The sequence below is a fragment of the Stenella coeruleoalba genome (genome assembly GCF_951394435.1).
Source record: "Stenella coeruleoalba genome assembly, chromosome: 11".
Taxonomy (NCBI): domain Eukaryota; kingdom Metazoa; phylum Chordata; class Mammalia; order Artiodactyla; family Delphinidae; genus Stenella; species Stenella coeruleoalba.
This window is the reverse complement of record NC_137157.1, coordinates 43,468,475-43,492,036: the sequence shown is the minus strand read 5'-3', so window position 1 is coordinate 43,492,036 and position 23,562 is coordinate 43,468,475. Positions and strand designations below refer to the sequence as shown.

At 37.1% G+C, this 23,562-nt stretch overlaps 1 long non-coding RNA gene across 3 annotated transcripts in view; it reads left to right on the top strand.

Moving 5' to 3' along the window:
• Positions 1-23,562, top strand: part of LOC307194016 — a 572,538-nt gene that overhangs the window by 390,188 nt on the left and 158,788 nt on the right. For 2 of the 3 annotated variants that reach the window (XR_013830482.1, XR_013830483.1), the window contains exons 1-2: positions 9,606-9,851; positions 10,944-11,014. This is a non-coding gene — a long non-coding RNA (uncharacterized lncRNA). Of the gene's footprint in view, positions 1-9,605; positions 9,852-10,943; positions 11,015-23,562 lie in introns of those variants that run through there. The other variant, XR_013830481.1, reaches the window with a different exon arrangement.

Genomic DNA, 23,562 nt, shown 5'->3' with positions numbered 1-23,562 from the left:
AAGACCTGCCAAGATAAAGAACACAGCCAAACAACTCTGGCCTGTAGTTAAGACCTCAGAGGAGCACAGCCTAGGGGTAAGTGCTATGATCTAGAAGTAAAGCCAAAGTTGAATGTGTTCTGCCTGAAAGAAAAAAAAGCTTAAAGTGAATCCTCTGTGGGATCAAGGGAATCAGCCTCTACTCTATTTGCCCTCCAGAAAAATATTTAACCCTTTTTGAGGAAGAAAATATCATCCAGAGCTTCTCTAATTTTTCATATACAATATCTAGCATTAAATAAAATATTACGAGGTATGCTTTAGCAAAAAAATGACCAAAACCAAGGGGAAAAATTGATCATTTAGATATCCTAGTTATCAGACCATAACTTTAAAATAAATATGCTTAATATGTTGCTAAGTATAGAAAACAGATGGAGAATATCAGTATAAACCTCAAATCCTTAAAAGGAGTCAACTTAACATTCTAGAAGTTAAAAATCCAATGGTTTGCTACTTCTGGTGTCAGCTGTGTTCATTTAAAGAAGAGCTTTGAAGTTGTCACTCCCAAACTTAAAACAAGAAAGAGCAGAACAAAAAGAAAATCAATGGCTTTTATTGAATCCATCAGGTAACAAAGATTACAAGGCCATTTGTCACCATGAAATTCAGAGAGCAGGCAAATCAAGAGAGTCACAGTCAAGAACCACTTGCTTAGAGCAGGAGCCACAGAAACCATAAACATGCAGAAGTGCTCACATAGACATTTTGATGAATTGCTAGAAGCTGAGTGTAGACAAGCATGACAATAAGAAAAACCTGGGGTCCATAATCTTGGAACGAGCCCCACACTTTGCAAGCCCACTATGTCTTTAAGGTAATATGTTAGAAAGATACCCTGTGGCTCTGACAGGGAAGGGGGAAGGGTAATTATTGTCAGATACTCCCAGAATTTCCTCTGTTAGTACTGCCTATTATCCAAGGGGGGAAAATAATTACCAGATCTTTGTCTCAGCTGGTGGAAGTGATTTACTCAGATTGCAACCTCCTCTAATTTCCTATCTCATCTGAGGGAGATTTTTAAAAAAAGCTATACTGCTACAGAAACATTTATGAAGGTAACAACCCAGAGACACAAGCTCACAAAAATACAGAGATTTAATCAAAAGGTTATAGAATACATCCCTTTCCTGTACCTTTCTACCTCACCAACAGGGCTCCATTACAATAACAGTGGATTACAGCTGAAAGACAAGATTCAGAATCCCTCCTAGGGGCAGTTCTTAAGGAAACCCAAAGTCAAAGGGGTACAGAAACAAGGACACTTAAATTAATTTGGCGCCTCTGGCACATACAACTATGAAAACATTAAACAGAGACCAACTCCTAACCAGATAAACATAAATTCTCACCATTTGTTGCAAAGACTGTGAGTTCTCCATTGAATTGCCTTTGCTCCTTTGTCAAGATAAATTGACTATACTTGTTTGCATGGAAATGGAGGAAAAAGATTAAGTTTACAATGGAGGAATCTGATAAACTCTACCGTAGCCAGATGTCAAGTTTAACATAAACAGCGCTAAATCATATTGGTAGTATGTATTCCTGTTATAATGTGATGAGAATGGCACTTTAACTCTGTGATCTTACTCCGAAAAACACATAACCTTAGTCCTATTGTAAGAAAAATATCAGACGCATCTCAGTTAAGGAATATTTTAGAAAATATCTGACGAGTACACCTCAAAACTGTAAAGATCATCAAAACAAAAAGTCTGAGAAACTGTCACATTCAAGGTAGCTTAAGGAGACACATGGCTGAATGTAATACGCTATCATGGTTGAGATCTCGGAACAGAAAAAGGTCATTAGGAAAAAAACAAAGAAATCATAATAAACTCTTGACTTTAGTTAATAATAATTTATCAACACTGATTCATTAATTATAACAAAAGCACCATACTAAATTAGATGTTAATAACAGGGTAAACTAAGTCTGGGATATATGGAAACTCTCAAAACTGTGTTTCTAATTTCTCTGTAAATCTGAAACTGTTCTAAAATAAAATGTTTATTAAAATAACAAAGTAGCTGAAAATAAGAATCCAATAAGTGAGTTCAAAGTCATATTAGACACAGTATTAAAAAAAGATTGATAATCAGGAATTTAGGTGAATATAAAATATTAAGATTAAAGTGCAGATTGGAAGAGGGATGGAAAACAGAGAAAAAGAATGCAAGAGGCAAATGGAAAAAAATGTGAAAAGATATGTGTAACTGTAATCTCTCCAAAGAAAAGGAGAGACAGAAGCCAAATTTGAGGTAATATTTGAAAATTTTTCCAAACTGGCAAAATACATTCGATTGCAGATTCCTCTGCAGATCCTATAGAGGATAAAAAAGAATTGTCAGAAACTCTCTGAAGGCCAAGTTCAAGTTTTATATCATAATATAAGAGGAGAAGCTAACAGAGTGGCAAATCAAGAAAAGCTTTCCCTTGGGCTTCCCTGGTGGCGCAGTGGTTGAGAGTCCGCCTGCCGATGCAGGGGACACGGGTTCGTGCCCTGGTCTGGGAGGATCCCACATGCCGCGGAGCGGCTGGGCCCGTGAGCCATGGCCGCTGAGCCTGTGCGTCTGGAGCCTGTGCTCCGCAATGGGAGAGGCCACAGCAGTGATGGGCCCTCGTACCGCAAAAAAAAAAGAAAAAAAAAAGCTTTCCCTGGAAGATATGAATAATTATTACAGAGCTGTAACTAGGTGGAAAAGAAGTAGAAAAGGAAGTATTCAAGGTAAAGATAATAAGGAATATAAAATCCTAAAGCAGGAAAAAACATGGCAAACAAAAATGTTGTCCTGGGGGACCAAAATTCTGAGCAATTCTTGATGTGGAGACAGAGGTAAATCTTGAATCTGGAGAAAGAAAATGTACTTTAAAACCTGTTCATGAAAAGGCTGATGCAAAGTTGGGAAAGTTCAGGAAGATTATGAACATCGATGTGCTGTGCATCAGGAGAAGAAGGAACAAACATAACAATAAAAGTACCTTGCTAGTATCTGCCAGGTAGATTAACTTCATCCCAACCTCAACTACTCTCATCTCCAGGCCACATCCATACTGTTTTAAACAAATATTGTCCACAAAGGTGTCTGCTTCTAAATAAGAGAATTACGTGTTCATTATTGGGATTGTTGAATAAGATGCCAAGCTGTGCTTTGCATATCAAGGCCATGGGAACAAATGGGAAGCCCCATGCCCAGAACACTTAAGACTGAAACCCACTACCCAGCAGTCCATTCCATATTTCCTCCACAAGATCTAGAGACAAACTGTCATAAAATGGTATGACAGGTGCAAACAGAATAAAGCCTTTCAAAATAAAATATTAGTGATGTGGAGCCAGAGTTGATTAACAGCTGGACTGGGAAAATTCAGTCTTTATATCTTGGGACTCCTTCACATCTGGTTTTTGACTCAGGGAAAGATTAAAATAGTGGTATTTATGATGTGATGTTTAAGTCTCAAACGTCCCTGGTGACCCACAGGATCAGTTTCTTTACAGCTGATTTGCAACAGGCCCAACCCATTTGACAAGTGTGGCTTTATTATTTAAAGGGATGCTGAGAGCTTTTTTGAGGAGCACTCCTTAAATCAAGATTTTTCACACAAATCATGGCATTTCAATCTAGAAACTCAGCATGGCCCATGTGTATGTGGAAAAAAAAGGGATTCATTGCAGAATGTCTTTGATTTCTGATATCTACATGCGTTCTCTATCTCACTTTACTCATCTTTGGTCTTTAAATAAAAGCCTATATGAGTATACTTTGTGAAGAATGGTGGGTGTTTTCAAATATCAAAACTGGGGTAAACAGTACAAGAATACATACAGAAGTGACCAGATATTTGGAGAAAGCCAATAAAATTACTAAGCATATTTGATATTTTCCAATATATGGGAGAATATATAAATAATCAAGTTAACTATGTATAATTTTGAAGATTGATAGCTGAAAGTAAAACAAAACTTTTGATAATAATAGTAATAATAATAATACAAATCTCAATAGATTAGGTGAATTTCTATATATTGAATTAAATAACAGTGAAATCCAATGTATGAATTATCTCAACATACAGTACTAAATAATAAGGAATAAAATGATAAAAATTGGCACTTGATGAATCTATCCAAAAGTTCCAAAATCTATCTACAAAAAGAAGAGAACCAGAAGTAGAGAATAGTTTGTATGGTAGGCAAATTTCAAGCAAGGATGACCAGACTAAAGAATACAATCAAAAACCCTCACATTTTCTTTTTAAAAATGCTTCTGTGAATTTCTGAGTCTCATTTCAAAGGGGAATAGAAAATAGTTCACTTTTCAAAATGGAAATCCTTTCATTCAATATTCACCAAACATATTATGTATACATATACATACACATGCACATATATGTGCACATGCACATGGGTTATATATATATATATGTTGTTTCTCTTGTCCTTTACATTTGTAGTAATTTTAATTACTTTTAATGTTTAACTCATGTAATTTAAGGAATGTGTCAGACCCTCTAAATTGGCTTGCTTTAATCACATTAAAGAACTAGAAATGGAGCAGCAAATTAAAACCAAAGCAAGCACAAGAAGATAAATAATAGGAATTAGAGCAGAAACCAATGAAATTGAAAGCAGGAAATCAATAGAGAAAATCAACACAACTGAAAGCTGTTTCTTTGAAAAAAATCAATAAAATTGATGGGCCTCTAGCCAGGTTAACTAAGAAAAAAAGAAAGTTAACACAAATTACTAATATCAGAAATGAAAAAAAGGATATTACTACAGATATCATGAAAATTAAAAGTATAATAAAGATAGTGTGAATTTGCGTTCCTTGAAATATACAACCTGCCAGAATTCACACAAGGATATATAGGCAGTCTGAATAGGGTTATATATATTAAAGAAATTGAATCAATAATTAATAACTTTCTAAAACAGAAAGCACCAGGCCCAGATGGGTTCACTGGTGAATTTTACCAAACATTTAAGGAAGAAATTGTACCAATTCTCTACAATCTCTTTCAGAGGTTAGAAGCAGAGGGAATGCTTTCTATCTCATTCTATGAGGCCAGCATTACTCTACTACCAAAACCAGACAAATAGTGCTAAAGAGCATGGGCTCTGCATCCACATTACTGAGTTTGTAAACCAGTGCCACTTCTACCGGCTGTGAGGTCTTTGTCAAGCCACATAATCTCTGCTGTGTTTCACTTCCCTCATATGTAAAAGGGAGGAAGGAATAGTATCCCAAGATCTACTTGCTAAAGTTTCTGTAAAAATGCCCTACGATGTAAGTGCACAATTCATAATTGCTCTCTTACTTATGCAATATAACCATCCTTATTTCCAAAGTCTCTTTCCTCACCTTCCTCATGCCATAATTTTCTGTGAAATTCCTACTTCTTTACTGGCTATTCATTTATTAAGCAAATACCTACTGAACTTCTCAATATGTTGGAGAGTACATTGTGGCCCTGAGAAAAGATAGGCTCTGTCCTTATGGGCTTAGAGTCTAGTAAGACAGAAAAACATTACACAAATTTTTATAAACAAGTAATTTAGAGTTATGATTTCCATTATATGCTATGAAAAATACAGAATGCAATATAGCATACAAATTGTTTATCTTATCTATTTCAGTAATCAATAAAGAACTTCCATGGGAATTGGCTGTTAACCTGAGAACTGAAATCTGAAAACTGAAAAGAATAATAGATATTATCTAAGAGAATAGGTTCAAATGGAGAAGGTAGAGATTGTTCCAGACAGAAGGAATAGGATGAATAAAAATTCTGAATTGGTAAAAATATATAACATATTGAAGAATTCTGAGAAGGAGGCTACTGCTAATTCTTAAAGAGCAAGCTTGTGGGTAGCCAGTAAGAGAGGCAAGTACAAGAACCCAATTGTACACCAATTTTAAGCCAGATTAAGAAGTTTGGATTTTTTTCCTATAGGTAACTACAAATACTGAAAGATTTTTTTAAAGTGATGTGGCGACATAACTATATGCATTTTAAAAGATAAATTGGAGTTGTATGGGATGTAAGAAGTGATGGGGGAATACCACTTAGAATCCTATTGCAGTAGTCAGAAGAGAGAGAGAGGAAGGCAGAAATAGAAGGGTAACAGTGAGAGTTTGGAGAAGTACAAGGTTAGTTGGATATGTAGGGATGAAGGGCATGAGGAAAAAGAAGACAAATCAACTTCTATCTTCTATCTTCTATCTTCCTGACTGAAGCAATTGAGTATATCATAAGACTAAATAAAAGGCTGCATACTGAAGGAATAGGCATGATATAGGAAAAAAGAACTGAGCCAAGCATGCTCTGCTCTTTTTTCCAAAAATCAATCAGATAACTTCTTCTTTAATCAGGGAGTGATTGAGAGGTTAGAGAGAGAACAAGAGTGCTATTCTAGAAGAAATTCACACATCTGGCAGGTTGTGGGAAATGGACAATTGGTCCAGATTGATAGGTGATTTGCTTTTGAGTTTAAATTGTGGGGTCGAGAGGCAGTAGATGATAGATAACCATGATAGATAGGCAGACAGACAGACAGATAGGTAGATGGATATTTGATAAATATACAGACATTTAAAGTTCAAAAAAGAGTATTAGAAATACATATTTGCAGGCTTTGGTAAGCCATGGTAATACATGAGAGGAAGAGTAAATTGGAAATAGAGTTGAGGAAGAAGGCATGAGGAAATCCAAGATTTAAAGATGCTATAGACCATTGGAAAGAATTGAGAATGTAGGAAAAATACTTGTTGAAAGTGGAATCAAATCTGAAGAGAAGATAGTGTTTTAAAGAAAGCGTCACTTATTCAGAAGGGTAGTGAGAGTTTAAGCAAGAAGACTGAGAAGTGGCCCCTGATTGGAGTGACTTGGAAGTCATTGGTGCCATTTGCCAAGGTTGTTTCTCTTGAACTGTAGGTGTACAAATGAGAGATGATGAAATAGAAACAAAGATTTTAGAAACTTACTTACAGAGTTAGAGTATGAAGTGCAAGAAATAGAATTATAGCTGAAATTGAATGTATCTTTAAGAAAGGACATTTCTGTTCAAACTGGAGTGTTTTTAATATGCATAAATACATATGGACAGACATAATATAGTTGAAAAAGTTGAAGATACTGAATATAAAGGGAAGTAGAATGAAATAACTTAAAGGCCAACTTTAATGTTGATTTTAGAAGGGAAGAATGACAACTGCAGCATTGTGACAGAAAGGAAAGAATAGAGAAGGGGTGAGAATTTATACTGGTTTGTAGATTGGTAGTTGGAATTTGAGGTAATTCTTCACTGATATTTTTCTCTTTTCTCGCTGAAGAGAAAGTTTAAGTTTCTGCTGAGGACAGCATGTAGTGGGAGAAATGGGAAGTTTCACAAAGCTGAAAAAATTGTTATAAGTAATTGATTGCCCAGGTGGTCAAAAGGGTCACTGATGCACATGATTATAAATGATTAGTTCTATCACTGTCTGATACTGTGATACTGATCCAAGGCTCAGCACCCTGATGGTAGGCATAAAGAAAACCAACATTACGTTTTTCCAGGTTTTGGGTTTCACTGGAGAATTTAGGCATATAAATGGGAGGGGGAAAGTCCCAATGAGATAATATGGTAGGAAACAAAATATAAGGAGAACAGTTGCTGGAGTAATAACTGAGAAGGGAAATGAAAATATTGGAGATAATGTTGGGATGTTTGTTATGTTTTCAGAGTAAAGCAATATCAAAGATTGGTGTTTTAGGGTATGACTACGGCAATAGGAAAATTTGATGAAATGGAGAATAAATCTATCAGAATGAAGTTTCCCAGTAAACTAAAAGGCCAGCATTTTGAGCAATGTCTTTCACAGGGCATAAATTATGGACAGAATTTGGGTAGAGATGAAGTACAATCACAGGTGGTTTGTATAATAACAATGACCCAGTGTGGAAGCTCGGTGTACTTATTGCTAGTTAACACCACTGAGCTCCATTTTAACCCTTTCCCAGTGATCACCTGTTTAACCTAACTGAATCCTTTCTCATCTGACCAGAATTGCTTTTATACAATTTCTATCTAATTAGATATGCAAAAAGAAAGCTAGATTCTTAGAAATTTAAAGCTGAAAATCTTTGAGACAGTCCAGTCTAATAATTCATTGTATCAAAGAAAGAGACCAGGAATGTTCAAATGCTTATTTAAATTCACAAGAATAGTAGCAGTCAAGGTAAGCCAGTTCTTTTATTGTGCCTGCCATGCTTCTATCCCAAATGATTTAACAAGTGAAAAAAATTATTTAATGGAAAAAAAATCCTGCCTGTAAATAAAGTAATGCATATCTATAAAAAGGTACAATTTCCCCATCTTTAGAAAATTTTGACATGTGACAAACTGTGGTGCTTTATTTTCAAGCTCTTAAAAATAAGACCAAAATTTGTACCTATGGAAATAACATCAGAGAAAGATAAGTCAGAAATTAAGTGTGCAAAAAGAGTGTGCAAAAATAGATAATGACCTTAGATATCTGACTATAAAAATTATAGCACTCAAAGGTCTATAGATGTCTGCATTTGCTATTGATATTTAGTAAGTATGATTTATAGTATATTATGGGAGTCAGAGATGAGAAAACAGACGTGAAATAACCATAGCATTTCAAGGGCTGACGGAGGCTCCATATTTTTGTGTAATTTAAAGTTAAGGAATATGATATGAAAATTTCTCTTGAAACTTAGACTAATAAAACAGTTCCTTAGATAGTTTATCTTTTCAGATTATATTTACTTATCTACCATTGCTATCATCATCTTTGGGAAACAGAAAAGGAATATAGGAAAAATTGCTTATAAAATCAGCATTAAGAACAAAAGCTGAATTTTGACTATTTAACAGCGAAGTTCTAAGCCTCCTGCTCGATCTCAGAGCTCAGACACAGAGCAGCAGTCCCCGACAAGTGGTGGAGGGAAAGTAGTTCCAGCTCAACCATCTGAGGAAGGACCCGTAAGGAAAGATGAAAATAAAGTAGATGGGGTGAGTGCCCCAAAAGGCCAAAGTGGAAATTCCAGCCGTGGTCCAGGAGATGGAGGGAACAAAGACCTCTGGAAGGAGTCAGATAGGAAAGATGGCAAAAAGGATCAAGACTCCAGATCTGCACCTGAGCCAAAGAAAGCTGAAGAAAATCCAGCCTCTAAGTTCAGTTCTGCAAGCAAGTATGCTGCTCTTGCCGTTGATGGTGAAGATGAAGATGAAGGAGAAGATTACACCGAATAGACCTCTGCATTCTGTGCTTTCTCCTAGTCTCTCACCACCCTGGAACATTCGAGAGCAAATCAAACCTCTATCCAGACAAGACAAGATAAAACTCACCATCTCCTGGATACCTTTCTAAACTTTTTTTTTTTTTTTAAAAAGAAACAAAATGAAATTCTTTTGCATACTGCTGCAGCCTTTAAAATACTGAACTAACTGGAGAATCACCAATGTAGCCAGAGAGAGACGTACACCTTTTTTTTGCGGTACGCGGGCCTCTCACAGCTGTGGCCTCTCCCAGCTGTGGCCTCTCCCGTTGCGGAGCACAGGCTCCGGACGCGCAGGCTCCGGACGCGCAGGCTCGGGACGCGCAGGCTCCGGACGCGCAGGCTCGGGATGCGCAGGCTCCGGACGCGCGGGCTCAGCGGCCATGGCGCACGGGCCCAGGCGCTCCGCGTTATGTGGGAACTTACCGGACCGTGGCAGGAACCCGTGTCCCCTGCGTCGGCAGACGGACTCTCAACCACTGCGCGACCAGGGAAGCTCCGTACAGCTTTTAATGCTGTAAGTTTAAAGTTGTGGTGCATTTTTATGACACGTGCAGTTGCCTGTGTGATTAGTGCCTAGGGGCCTCCGTTTAGCAAGATGGCGGTGATAGTGATGCAGTGTCTGGAATCTAGTTGGGCAGTAGGCAGGTATAAGGAAGAGTGTGAGGTTTCTACCTTTAATTCTTATCCTGTTGTGGCATACATGAATTAGCAAACAGTATCTGAATAAATTCTCCATTCTTGGCAAGGTAGGTTTAGTCTCTGACGTTGTTTTAGTCTCTAGGAGGCTGCCAGCCCCACCTCTTATTTAATTCTGAGTTACTGGGGCCAGCCTAAGGGGGAGTTCCTTCATTTGTGCCCCCCAGGGGGGTAGGTGGGAGTGAGTCTACAGGCCACTGAAGAATAAGACTGTTTGGTGACCAAAGTAAATGGGGAAATCGTGATTTGAAAAGAAGCTTGGGGATTTGATGAATTATTTTGCACCAGTAACAGGGAAAATGGTATGACCTCCAGTAAACACATAATCCTTTGCCTCCTGGAGCAGGAAGCACTTAGGGGTTGTGGGAATTCCCAGGTCTTTTATGTGTCCTGGTTTCACCCTTTCTTAAACACTATCCCTTCTGAAAGTTCAAATATATCCACATTCTGTTGAAATCCTAAAGCTTTAAAAATTTAGACTCTTGTCATCATCTTATGTTCATCATGCTACTTTTTCCTGTTAACCTTCCTACAGGCAGCTTCTACTTAAGTCACATACTTGACCTCCTAAGCATTCTCTAGAGCCCCTGGCAACTGTCCAATGAGGAATCATCACTGCTTTTTCTCAAGCAAATCTTGCCTCCTTCATGCTTTGACACCCCTTCCCTCCAGCCATTCGTGCTCCTGCTGCTTTGACCCCTTTTACACCTCAGAAAACTTTAGAATTACCAGTCTTAGGTGGTGAGCGAGGGTGGTTAAATTGGGAGCCTTTCTTACAACCTTGATTGGGGTTTGAGGGGCTTTTTAAAAAACAAAAGTTTCCTTCTCTCCAAGTGAAATCCCACACCAATGTTTGGATTTATAATGTGGCTTAGACCAATGTGTGGTTTTTTGGTTCTGTTTTTTTTAGCATCCCCTTGAGAGAATAAATGATAATGGAGAAGAACAATTTCACAAGGTCCTGACTTCTCTTGCAACACAGTAAGTAGCTTTACTTGCCTGCTTTTATGTGCACCTTGGTACTGTCAGCTCAACAAATGGTGTCCTTACAGGCAATATTGGTACCTGCAGAGAAAAGACATCTTGGTCTCTTCTCACATCAGTCCTAGGTTAGACCCTTTACAGCCATGCAGGGGTGTTGGTTTATGAGTGCTGCAGCAGTGAGCATAATGAATCATTTACCCAGTGGACATAAAAGACATACCAAGTGAAGTAAGTTTAAATAATTGGCTTGGAGCGGGTAGTAGCTAGGAAGTGGCTTTTAGAGATACCCAAGGTTGAGAGGGTATTTTTTTTTAACCATTTGCTATAGATGATGAAAAAGTAGGGTTTGCCCTCTTCATGTCTGCTTCCGAATAGATGTGTCCAAAAAAGCTGTTTTTTCCCCCATTCCTCTACCCTGCCACCCTGTTAAAACAAACAGGGATTTATGACCCGCTCCTCAATACATGTAAAATTTGTACAAAAATATCTTCTATGAAAATGATTTGTAATCTGTAGACTTAATACCTGGGAGATGTCTTGAGATGTAAAATCCCATCCTTTAGGTTGTGGGTTTTTTTGTTTTCTCCAAATAAATCTGATCTTTAAAGTTCACTTAAAAAAAAATGAACTCATCTACAAGAGTGAGTTATTTGTTTTAAGCAATATACATAAAAGTCCTGAATTTAATGTTGACAGGGTTTCAGAGAGAAATAGTTTCAGGTTTTATATTAAAAGGAATGCCAGCCAAGTGAAATGCTGTGTGATAAAAAAAAAAAAAAAAATATATATATATATATATATATATATTGGACTGGCACTATTCTAACTATAAAATATTTATTACTTTTTTAAAATAATATATATTTATTTACCAAGTATTATTATTATTTATTTATTTTTGGCCACGCCGCATGTGGGATCTTAGTTCCCTGACTAGGGATCAGAGCTACGCCCCCTGCAGTGGAAGCACAGAGTCCTAACCACTGGTCCACCAGACAAGTCCCCCAAATATTGACTACTTAATGTGAAGATATGTTAAAATCACAACAAACTATTTCCAGCATACTGTTAAAAATGTTTCAAATGATCTCATTGATTGTAAATACTACTTATTGAACAGTCACTATCTTGCACTCTCATTGGTGCTGAGGGAACAAAATGAAGCAAACATTTTTTGAGTAACATTCTTTGAAAGTCCTCAATTAATTTATTTTTTCTAATAAGATAACCACAAAATTAAAAGTAAGCAATGCACTAGATAACAATGACATCCAATCTCATATTAACTTACTATGTTTTAATAATATTAATTATCAAAGTTATTAATGTCATACCAATCATGGTCGTACAGTAACCATATTCTTCAAGATTCATAAATATTTGTCAAAATACAACTGCTCTAGTCATGACAGAGAGAGAATACATCTACATAACACACACACACACACACACACGCACACGCACACACACACAAACACCAAGTTTTAACCTAGGATTCAAATAGAGTACAAGGTACATAGGAAAATACTGCAGAACAACGACAACAAAAATAGCATTGGGGAATGCAAACGAAATAGCCTTTACAACCATCTCATTACAGAGGTGACTTCAAAAATATGGGAGAAACTAAATAACTTTGTTGCAGTCTTTCTGCTTGCCAAGAGCAAATGATGACTCCCACCAGGGAGAGCTAAATTGAGAGTTGAGAAACAGCATCAAGTAGACATAAAAATGGAAGATACTGTGTTTTTTAAACAAGGAAAAGTACTTCCATTAGGCCATTTTGTATAAAACATTTTCTATTTGCCCATTATATGCAACTCAATCATTATTACATAGAAAGGAAACTATCATTATTACATAGAAAGGAAACTAAGTCTTACATCCATCATATAGTTACTGAAATGGAAAAAAACAATACAAAAATTTAATGCTGTGAAAGGAGTAATTTTCCACTTATACTAGACCTGAAATGAATCAATAAAAGAAGAAAAGAAGCAGCAGTATGTGAACACAGGAGGCAATGTTCTGAATAAACTCATTAGCCCAGAAAAGTGGTAAGAAGGGGAGTGAATGGGAATTATACTATTAGACTCAGAAAGGAATTTTTTTTTTCAATGTTATGGCAAGTTGATGTCCCAAAACAATAAATCTATAAAACAAGTAGCTGACCAGTCCTATCACTGTGCAGAGATGAGAGATCTATTACTTTTGTCAAGAATGCCCAAAAATCATGGTTCTGAGCAAATATAAAATAACATATTAAAAAAACACTAATTGTGACCTTTCAATGCACCCATGATTTACTAAGACTCCCTACCAAGACAGTACACAAACAGAAAAAAGATTGATTATACACTAGCTGAGATCAAAACGGAAGACAACCTCTGTGTAAAAATAAATTGTGATGCAAACATACAAGAAGAGTGCCTATATATGAAATTTTTCTATTTCTAGTTTACTGAAATCAGAGCAATGAATGTCTATTTCCTTATGAAATAGAAGCTTTTCCAATATGATTTTTAAATGGAGATTCTTAATTGACTGAGTTTTTGCCTTGCTAATGTTGAAGATGGAGAGACAAGCTTCCATTCACCGTGGAGTAAGAACTGAATTTCAGAGTATTGAGCAGAGTTCCCTGTGCTATACAGTAGGTCCTTGTTGGTTACCTATTTTAAATATAGCAGTGTGTACAACCTAAATGGGAAAAGAATTTGAAAAAGAATAGATAGATGTATATGTATAACTGAATCACTTTGCTGTACACCTGAAACTAACACAACATTGTTAATCAACTATACTCCAATATAAAATTTTTAAAAATTTTAAATAAATAAACAGATAAATAAATAAATTTAAAAGAAAGGAAGGATTGAATTTAACTTCATATTGTAAACAACCAGAAAAAAATGACAAAATGTATAAAACATCTTTCAGTTATGGACAACTGGCAGTGCAGAACCATGATCACTGAACAAGAGAAATAAATGAAGTGAACCCTGCAATTGCCCCAGAATTGTGCCTGGAGAAACGAATGAGCAAGGAGAGGCTAAGCAGAGCATGCAATCTTGTTTAACTGAGGAGCCAGAGACTGGATTTCATGGATGTGGAGGCAGCTGGAATTTGCAGCATAGAATTCCAGAGAGGAGGGAGTTGCAAAGAAAAAAAGTTTCAGAAATTCCCATGTTCCAGCCCCTGGAATATTTATAGATTACTCTATCAGTCAGATGTGTCCAGAGAATCAGAACCAATAGGAGATAGATGGAGGGATGATAGATAGATAGATAGATAGATAGACATTTTAAGGAATTAAGAAATTGGCTCGTGTGATTCTGGGGGCAGGCAAGTCTGAAACTGTAGGCAGTCTGGAAGGCTGGAAACTAAAGCAAGAGTTGACACTATGGCTTTGAGGCAGAATTTATTTTTCTCCAGAAAATCTGACTTTGCTCTTAAGGCTTCCAATTAATTGGATGAGATGCATCCACATTATCAATCTCTTTTAGCTAAAGTCAACTAATTGTAGATATTAACTACTTCTATAAAATACCTTCACAGCAAAACTTAAATCAGTGTTTCATTAAATAGCTAGGTACTACAGCTTAACCAAGTTGACATGTAAAATTAACCATCACAGCTACTAAAATACACATGCATGGGGTGAAACTCTACAAGGTTGAGCAACCAGAAGGGCTGTGAGCTGATCTAGAGCCCACACAAAAAAGCACTACAATTCCAATCAACCAGAGACAGAGACAGGTGTCCCTGCTGACCACTAGGCACATTTAGGTGAGACCACAGCAAGACCACCTAAGTAGTGGGATTAAATTGTTTTCGTAATAAGGGCTACCCAAGATCCACTAAATTAATATTAAAAGCAAATCTCAAAAGTAGCAAATAGAACCACCAGTAATTTAACTGCCTACATGTTAAAATTCAAAGCCCTGAAACAGAGTCATAATGTTAAGCATACAATTTAAAAGAATGCTAACCATAGCAAGAAGCAAGAAAATTATGTGACAAGGAAAGAATGTCAATAAAAACAGACCTAGAAGTAAGAGGGATAATAGAATTGACAGACAAGAGCATTAAAATATCTATCACTATGTAAAAGTATTTAAAAGAAAACATGAACATACTACTGAAGAGAAAAATTGAAGTTATAAAAAGGACTAAGTGGACTTTCTAGATACGGAAATTACAATATCTGAAGTGAAAATTCACTGAATGAGCTTGACAGCAGATTAGAAAATGCAGAATAGAAGCTTGCTACACATTAAGACATAGAGATAGAAAATATCTGCAGTGAAGCAGAGTGGAATAAAGACTGGATAAAGATGAACAGGGCCTCAATGACCACTGTAACGGTATGTGTATTAGAAGGAAATATTAGGATATTAGAATAATAGAAGAAAAGAAGAGGGGCAGTCTTTTTTTTTAAAACCAGAAATGTGTGTTGATAATAGAAAGTCACATGGTAGAGCCTGGGTCACAAAATCAAATTTGATGTTTTTTTAAAAATCATAATCTCATATATTAGAGAGCCCCTTGGACCTGGGAGAGTGCCAAGAAACATTACAAAACCTAGTCTTGGGAAAGCAAAATCCCACACTATCAGGAAAAATGCTGTCTCTCTTGGGACAGGATGTAGACAATCTCATGTGCCGTTTGGAGAAATGAGCCACCATGGTGAGGAAGCAATATATCATTAAAGCAGAGACTGTTGAACTAGAGTAAAAGCCATTCCTGTAGCCTAATCCTTTTAGGCTCCTTTCCAGCAGCACAGAGGGAACTGCAGCATCGTCTGGGTGGCGGTGATGTGAATTGGATTCTGTGTCCAACTGCATTGCATTGGAATACCAGAAGCATTACCCAGAAGTGTGGTTTTGCTATTCAAAGCCAGCAACTTACCTACCTATCCATAGGGGGAAAAAAAGTCCCCTGCTTATTCATCATCAGGCAGCATGTTGTTCCCAACCCTGTAGTGGGCTTTCTAATGACCATTGGGCTTAAATCTGCCATCTTGGTCCCGATGACCAGCACCCATGATCTCCACCGTAGAGGTGGCCAACCTACTTCTGAGTCCTATTTTGGAAAGTGTCACAGAATTTCTCGGATCCCTGTGATCTCCTGCAGAATTAGTGCCACCTCCTCTGGCTCCCACAGCATTTTCACCAACTCTGTTACAACTCTTAGCAGCTCTGGCGGAATCATTTGTTTCCTGTGTGTCTCCAAATCCCTCGAGGACAGGGCAGTGTCTTACTCTTCTGGGTATTCCAGGATTTAACACAGGGCCTGGTAGGACTTGGTATACATTTTATATAAACAGCTAAATTCTTTGGACCATGGGAACCTATTTCCATAGCTGTAACACACAGGAAGAATTTGGCCTGAAAGTCTCATAGCTCTCAGGGATTGGGAAACATTTTCCATCTCCAAGGCCGCATTTGCACCGGGCCTATGAGTTTGTCTGTGGCTCTTGAACCATGTTTTTTGAAAGTGACCCCAGCTGTGGCCTGAGTAGGTCACGTTCAAGGTGCCTCTTCTCCTAGGTCTCGGATGTGAACAAATCTAAACACGAGGCCCATCCTCTTAGAGAAGCCAGGCCTTCCTAGCAGACCTGTGACTGGAAGGGCTGTCTCCTCCCCCAGGATGAGTTCCATGTAGGTCAGTGTCCCGGCCATGAATGAGGCTGTGGGGTAGGCTGATACAGGAGCAGACATCCAAGAAGGGCTTCATCCCAGCAGCTCCTCCTGTCCACTCAGGCTGGGTCCTGCAGCCAGGGGGAGTACACACATCACAGGAAGGCCAAGGTCGTAAGAACTGTTTCCTGCCTCCAAGGACAGTTTGGGGCAGTCATGTTTTGAGTCTTCAAACCTCTTCTCTTGGTTTTACATTGAACAAGCAGACAGAAAATCAGTAAAACTATAGAATACTTAAAGGACATTAGATTGATAATCGACCAAACTGATATTTTCAGAATGTGTGACCCAGTAACAGCTGAACACAGCGATTTTCAAATGTTCAATTAAAAAAAAACCTCAAATTTTTCAAAGCATGTTCTTTAACTACAAGCTTAAACTAGAAAACAACACCTAAAAGATATCTGGAGGTCCCCAAATATCTAGAAATTAAGCAACACATTCTAGATGAAATTCAAAAATATTGTTAATTAATCCAAGTAAAAGGAACAAAGACATACATATGAAACAAAAACTAAATAGATAGGAAGGTGGTAGATTAAATCTCCATCATATCAATAATTATGTTAAATATAGACTATTATAATTAGAGGAAAAAAGTGTCAGACTCCACAAAAAATAAGATCCAAACATATCCTGTCAACTTTAAATGTGCTTTAAATATAAAAACACAGGTAGGTTAAAAGTAAAAGGTTGGAAAAGATATACCATGCTGACCACCAGGAACAGAAAAATACATCTTATCCCTTCCTCCTCCCATTAACTGCCTCCATTTGCAGAATCTAAGCAGAATCTAATTGTAATAGAAATGTTCATAAGGGTGGAAATAAAGCTGAGTCACAACAAATAACCAGCATTCCCTCGTATTGTAAAATGAATGACATAGCAAAGAAAAGTTTGAGTGTAGAGAATTAGAAGTGGCAAAGGGCATTAGCAGATTGCTAATTTCCTCACCTGATGAAACAGAGATGAGAAAAAGATCTATTTAAATTTAGAATAAAAAGATATAAAAAGATTTGGAATAAAAAGAAATAGAGATTTAAGAATAAATAGAGAGTTGGTCTTGGAGGGCATTATGCTAAATGAAAAAGGTCAGACAGAGAAAGACAAATACTGTATGATATCATTTATATGTGCAATCTAAAAAATACAACAAACTAGTGACTATAGCAAGAGAGAAGCCGACTCACAGATACAGAGAACAAGTTAGCAGTTACCAGTGTGGAGAAGAGAGGGGGGAGGAGCAATATAGGGGTAGGGATTAAGAGGTACAAACTATAAAGTATAAAATAAGCTACAAGGACATATCATACAACACAGGGAATATAGCCAATATTTTATAATAACTATAAATGGAGTATAACCTTTAAAAATTGTGGATCACTATATTGTACACCTGTAACATATAATTTTAAAAAAGAATAAATAGAGATAAACATGAGAAAACATTTTAAATTTAGTATCACTGGAAATAAAACTTCGGAAAGTACACAGGTGTACAAATTACTTCAGGGAAACCACTTTCCAAATCTTTCAAAGCATAGAGACTGATGACAGAAAAAATACGGACGAATGCATTTTAATTAGAATTGTTGCAACTGTCATAGAAACTAGAAACAAACCAAAAATTAAAGGAGATAACTTCTGAGGCTTAGGACTTGAAGTGGGGGAAGGGTAATGAGAAACGTTTAAAGTCATCTGATAACTTTATTATTTGTCTTGTACTTCTATCATGGACCCTGTGCCTAAGATGGTATGGGGCAGATTTCTAGCTCTTTTTTTCTAATAATTCATTCATAAAAGTCTTTATTGAGTTACTATGTCCCAGACACTATTCCAGTCACATACACATACATGTATATATTTAAAATAAGAAGCAAAACAGATCGGCTCTCTCATGAAATTTAATTCTTAGGTTATGATATTTCTGTAGGCATATGTCACTAGCAGGCATACATTTTTTCAGAAGTAATTTGGAAAGCTACTATCTTGATTCTATGTTCAGAAAGCCAAATTGGCTAATATTCTAGGAGAAAGACATAGCTAACTATGGACTTCCCAGTAGAGCCTGTGATGACAGAATCCATGAGAATCTGTACTTTAAGGATCCCTGATAAAAATCAGGGAGACTAAGGAACCCTACATGGTAAAGTCACTCACCATACAGATGAAGTTAAAATGACCAAATCCTCAATTATCATCTCCTAGAAAAACAGAATGTGGGTCTTAAAGGGGACCTAAGAAACTATTGCATCAGTTTTATGGATATGGAAACTGAGACCTTAAGAAATTAAATGAATTGTTCAATTGGTTATTCTAAAACTTCAGTCAAAAATCCATATGCCTCACAGATTTATATTCTGTTTTCATCCTGCCTTGGTGTAAAGTACAGCCTCTATTTAAAGCATAGGAGTGTCGCTTTTCATTATATTTATCGTAAATGTGCCCCAAAATGACTAAATAGAAGGTAAAATCAATAAATACAGTGACATAAATAACTCGGAGTCAGAATCTTAGGATCTATTCTTGGCTTCTTTACCAACATGTTTGATGTTCATTGGCAAGTCACTTGACCTCCTTGTACTTCAGTAAAAGTGAAGACAAAAGCAAATCCACAGACATATTGTGAGATTCTATGACGAATGGTGCTAATTAATTCAGAATGAGTCAATATCCATGTGCATCTACCAAAGATAATAGTCATTATAGAAAAGTCCCCACGCAGGGCCTTAAATATACTTCATATACTAACAATGTGAAATGGCTCCTATCAGATGTAAAGATATATAGGTTTTATCTTTCTTGTAAAGTGTATCCAGACACAAGCTGGCCTATTTCCAAGTCATTTTCAACAGAGTTGCACAGCCGTAAAATTTCTCATAGTTGGCAAATATATAGAGCCCCCAAGGGTACCTCCATCCATACAAAAATGCCTCTTCTTCTACCCTGTTTAGTGTTCTCAGTGACTGAATGGAGTTGCCAATTTCATGGTACTTATTTAGGACTTTTGGAAGGAAATTTCATTTTATTATATATCAGTGGTTGAATGAATTCATCAGTTATGAGTCCCTAGGCCTAAAAATATCATCATGATGAATGTCCCTGGGGATAACCCTCAAATAATGGGATATGAGAATCAGTGGATTAAAGTAGAATAAGGCCAGTGACTAGAAAATTCTGGATGGATTCTATATTCTTCTCTGCGATCCCTCTGGAGAGCATATCCTCAATAATGCAACCTATATTGGCTTTTTCTTTTTCCCATATCCTTCTCACTACTGACTTATTTGTGCTTACAGGGAACATCTTCTAAATAAACTATATACAGCCAAGTTTTTCTCTCATGCTGTGCTTTTAGGAGAAATTAAATTGAAAGGCCTATACACTTATGCATTGAATAGCTGCCCTCTTACCTAAGGATTTCACTCAGACTATTCCCCACTCCTCCCCTTTTAATCATCAGAATTTTTTCTAATTGATTCTTTAAAAATTATCACATGGACATACTGTAATATCTCCTCTCATAGCAATAAATTTTCTTTTGATTCATTTCTTCAACTACAACCTTTTCCTCTACTCTCCTTTTCTACAAAGCACCTAAAATGATTTGCCTTTGCTCTATATTAGCACTGCTTCATTTTTGCTCTCAATCTACTCTGGATAGATTTTCTTCTCCACTACTCTATCCAAATTTCATTCTACCACCAATGAGCTCTCCAATGGTCAATAACTATTCGTTATCTTATGGGACCAGCATTTGACAGAATTGACCACTCCTTTTTGAAATACTTCCTCTTGGCCTCCGGGACAACACACATTCCTGCCTTTTTTCTTAATTTTCTCCCCTTTTGGGGGCTCTTTTTCCAGATCCTATTTATATTTTTTACTTTTGAAGTTTGGAGTGCTCCAAAGTTCAGTCTTTGGACCTCCTCATTTGTAATTGCCATACTTCTATTAGAGACCTAATCCTGTTCCACGCCTTTGGATGTCATTGATAAGTTGACATCTAGCAATATTTTCCCAGACCGAACCTTCCCCTGAACTACTATTGCCACTTGGTTTTTGAATAAGCATTCATACTTGGTAGCTGAGCTCCAGCCACACTGACCTCCTTACAAGTATTTGGGCATGTCATGCAACCTTCCACCTTAGGTCATGTGTATTTCTTCTCTCTGCCTGGAATGCTCCCCTCTTTATATCCTGGGAAAGTTTGCTTACCTTGCTTAGGTCTCTTTACAATTTCACTTCATTTAAGAGAGCTCTCCCTAATCACCCTAAAATACAACACCCAACCGCTTCACTTCTATTCGTCCCATCCTCACATTTATTAATAAGATGAATGCGGTGTGCATTTTTCAAGTGAAACTGTCCTCCCTGACTGCACTCCAGGAGATTTTGTGAGTAAAAAGAGCACTGGTTTGGGCTTCCCTGGTGGCGCAGTAGTTGGGAGTCTGCCTGCCGATGCTGGGGACACGGGTTCGTGCCCCGGTCCAGGAGGATCCCGCATGCCGCAGAGCGGCTGCGCCCGTGAGCCATGGCCGCTGGGCCTGCGCGTCCGGAGCCTGTGCTCCGCAACGGCAGAGGCCACAACAGTGAGAGGCCCGCGTACCGCAAAAAAAAAAAAAAAAAAGCACTGGTTTTGGAGTCATATAATCCTTAATTTTTGACCTACAACTTACCTGAGATGCTATCTTAGACAAGGTCCTTGGTTCAATCTCAAATGTAAAATGAAGACAGCAATATGTAATATGTTCAAACCGTATTTGGACTGATATTTTAGTCGTTATAGAAAATACCAAAAGAAAGTCAAAAACCCAAACCATCTAGTTAGATTTTTGGAGGGTAAATTTATAACTTAATAATATCATTATTCAACATCTCACACCATACATAAAAGTTAGAGCCAAACCATGTAATTAGAATTATTTTAGTAGACTTATAACTTAATTTCATTACTTAGCATTTTGCCCTTAGGTGAAAATTGGAGTCGCTTCCTCTGTAAATTGGCAGAATAAAAAGTACATTGCAGGTTTTTTATTGTTGTCCTTCTTTATTGCAGTATAATTGACATATAACATTATATTAGTTTCAGATGTACAACATAATTTGATATTTGTATATATTGTGAAATGATCACTACAGTAAGTCTAGTTAACGTTGTCACCATATGTAGTTACAGAATTTTTTTTCTTGCTATTAGAACTTTTAAGATTTATTCTCTTGGCAACTTTCAAATATGTATGCAGTGTTATTAACTATAGCTGCCATGCTACACATTACATACTCATGACTTCTTTGTTTTATAACTGGAAGTTTGTACCTTCTGACTCCGTTTACCCATTTTGCCCGCCCCCAGCCCCCAGTTCTGGCAACCACCAATCAGTTCTCTATAATAATCAGCTTGGTTTTTAGATTCCACATATAAGTGAGATTATACAGTATTTGTCTTTCTCTGTCTGACTTATTTCACTTAGCTTAATGCCCTCAAGATCCATCCATGTCACTGCAAATGGCAAGATTTCATTCTTTTCGTGGCTGAATAATACTCCTTTGTATACATACAACATTTTTTCTATTCCTTCATCTGTCAATGGACACTTAGATGTTTCTTTTTTTTTTTTAAGAAGATGTTGGGGGTAGGAGTTTATTTATTTATTTATTTATTTATTTATGCTGTGTTGGGTCTTCGTTTCTGTGCGAGGGCTTTCTCTAGTTGTGGCAAGCGGGGGCCACTCTTCATCACAGTGCGCAGGCCTCTCACTATCGCTGCCTCTCTTGTTGCGGAGCACAGGCTCCAGACGTGCAGGCTCAGTAGTTGTGCCTCACGGGCCTAGTTGCTCCGCGGCATGTGGGATCCTCCCAGACCAGGGCTCGAACCCATGTCCCCTGCATTAGCAGGCAGATTCTCAACTACTGCGCCACCAGGGAAGCCCCACTTAGATAGTTTTGATATCTCAGTTATTATAAATAATGCTGCAATGAATATAGGGGGTGTATATGCTTTTGAGTTAGTGTTTTTTTTTTCTTCAGATAAATGCCCAGAAGTGAAATTGCTGGATCATTTGGTAGTTCTATTTTTAATTTTTTGAGGAAACTTCATATTATTTTCCATAGTGATTGTACCAGTTTACATTTCCACCAACAATGAACAAGCATTCCCTTTTCTCCACATCCTTGCCAACACTTATTATTTCTTGTCTTTTTGATAATAACCATTGTGACAGGTGATATCCATTGTGAGATGATATCTGATTGTGGTTTTGATTTGCATTTACTTGATGATTAGTGATGTTGACCATCTTTTCATGTGCCTGTTGGCAAGCTGCATGTCTTCGTTGGAAAAATATCCATTCAGATCCTTTGCCCATTTTTTAATCGAGTTTTTGGTTTTTTTGATGTTGAGTTGTATGAATTTTTAAAATACTTTTGACTACTAACCCCTTATCAGATATATGATTGGCAAATATTTTCTCCCATTCAGTAGGTTGCCTTTTCATTTTGTTAATGGTTTCTTCTGAAGTGCAGAAGCTTTTTAGTTTGATGTAGTCCCACTTGTTTACTTTTGTTTTTGTTGCCTTTGCTTTTGGTGTCAAATTCAAACAATCATCACCAGGACCAATGACAAGGGGTTGACTGCATACGTTTTCTTTTAGGAGTTTATGGTTGCATCCATTGAGTTGTCTTATGGTTGATTCACTCACTTTGAATTCCTCCAGCCTCTCTCCTTTGACAATACAAATTTTTAAAACTCTAAGCCAGTTTCCTCTTATTTCACTGATTTCACAATGAATCTCTTAAGAAAAGTCCATCAAATTCTTTCAAGCCATTAATACAAGTAAGTTTTCT